The following is a 2,370-nucleotide window of genomic DNA, read 5'->3' as shown; positions in this document are numbered from 1 at the left end:
GCCGCCCCCTCCCCCCGCACCTGCAAGGTAGGCGGACCTGCGACCCACCGGCAGGTCAGGCACAGCAACCTGCGGAGTGGCAGAGCTGACCCACGCGCCTGCAGGGTAGGCGGACCTGAGACCCACCAGCAGAACAGGTCCAGCGGGGGAACCTGAGGAGACTGCTTCTTGGAGCCTGCTCTTAGCAGAGCGTGCATCAAGCTCGGGACGGCCGGGTTCTGGCTCCCGGAGCTGCTTTGGCCCAGGGCTGGGGAACCCGCGGAGACTGATACTTGGAGCCTGCTCCTAGCAGAGCGTGCACAGAGCTCAGAGTGGCCGGGTTCTGGCTCCCGGAGCTGCTTTGGCCCAGGGCTGGGGGTCCCACGGAAACTGCTTCTCGGTCTGGGTCTTGCTGGGTGCTGTGGGGGCCAGAGGGGCTGAGTGGAGCTGCCGCCTGCACCCAAAACAGGCCAAGCAACCCGCCGGCTTGGTATCACGTCACCCCAACTGCAGCTGGGGCCGAAGAGAACAGCCGCCCACGCCTGGAACAGGACCAGCGACCTGACAGCGTGGTAGTCAAGTCACCCCATTTGGAGTAGGGGCCGAGCAGAGCCACCGCCCGAGCCTGCAAGGTAGGCAGACTGGCGGCCCACCGGAGGAACAGGCCCAGCAGCTGACCGGCGAAGCAGACACGTCACACTGGTTGGAGTGGGGGCGGAGCAGAGCCGCCACCCGTGTCCGGAAAAGGCCCAGCGACCCGCCAGAGTGGCAGTCAGGTAGCCCCATTTGGAGTGGGGGCCAAGTAGAGCTGCCTCCCGAGCCCGCAAGGTAGGCAGACCTGCGACCCACCAGCGGAACAGGCCCAGAGGCCTGCCGGCGTGGTAGACACGTCACACCAATTGGAGTAGGGGCCAAGCAGAGCCGCCGCCCGCATCCGGATCAGGCCCAATGACCCGAGGGCGTGGTAATCACGTCACCACAATTGGAGTGAGGGCAGAGCAGAGCCGCCACCCGCGCCCACAGGGTGGGCAGACCTGCGACCAACCGGCAGAGCAGACCTAGTGGCCCGCCAGCGTGGTAGACAGATCACCCCAATTGGAGGAGGATCACAGCCACTACCTGCCCTGCAAGGGAGATTTTTCAACTATACAAGAGCAATATAAATAAGTAGAGGGAAAATTTCAAAAAAACAACAGTTTCACCAAGCAGAAAGAAACTCGAGCAGTATGAAAAGACAAGGAAAGAAAGGACCACAAGCAATGCAGGTCAACTCAACTCTAGAAGAGGTAATAGCTGCAACAGATGGAATGTCAGATAAAGAATTCAGGATATACATGCTTCAGATGATCTGGAGTCTCAAGGAAGACATGAGACAGCAAAATCAGACAATGAAAGATCACTTTGACAATGAATTACATAAACAAATCCAAGAAGCAAAAGATCAACTCTACAGGGATATAGAGGTTATAAAAAACAAACAGAAATCCTAGAAATGCAGGAAGCAATAAACCAACTTAAAAACTCAATTGAGAATACTACCAGCAGAGTAGAACACTTAGAAGATAGAACATCAGACAATGAAGACAAAGTATTTCAACTTGAAAAGAACATAGACAGCTCAGCAAGACTGTTAAGAAACCATGAGAAGAACATCCAAGAAATATGGGATACCATAAAGAGACCAAACTTAAGAGTCATTGGGATACAGGAAGGCATAGAGGTCCAAACCAAAGGAATAAACAATCTATTCAATGAAATAATACGAGAAAACTTCCCAGACTTGAAGAATGAGACAGAATCCCAAATCCTAGAAGCCTACAGGACGCCGAATGTGCAAAATCATAAGAGATCCACACCTAGACACATTATAATGAAGATGCCCAACATACAGAATAAGGAGAGAATTTTAAAAGCTACAAGAGAAAGGAAGCAGATTACATTTAGGGGTAAACCAATTAGGATAACAGCTGATCTTTCAACACAGACTCTGAATGCTAGAAAATCCTGGAATAACATATTTCAAACACTGAAAGAAAATGGGTTCCAATCAAGAATCGTGTATCCGGTGAAATTAAGCTTCAGGATGGAAGATGAAATTAAAACCTTCCATGATAAACAAAAGTTAAAAGAATTTGCAGCTAGAAAACCATCTCTTCAAAATATCCTTGGCAAAACATTACAGGAAGAGGAAATGGAAAATAACAATGAAAACCAACAGTGGGAGGAAGGACAGTAAATGGGGGAAAATAATCAAAGAGGAAAACAAATCAGGTTTAGTAGCACTTTAAACAAATATGGCTGGAAGAACAAACCATATCTCAATAATAACCCTAAATGTTAATGGCTTAAACTCACCAATTAAGAGACACAGGCTAGTTGAATGGATCACAA

The sequence above is a fragment of the Spermophilus citellus genome (assembly GCF_964194105.1).
Source record: "Spermophilus citellus genome assembly, chromosome: 7".
Classification (NCBI taxonomy): domain Eukaryota; kingdom Metazoa; phylum Chordata; class Mammalia; order Rodentia; family Sciuridae; genus Spermophilus; species Spermophilus citellus.
The sequence above is the reverse complement of the archived record's forward strand: the minus strand, read 5'-3'. Positions refer to the sequence as shown.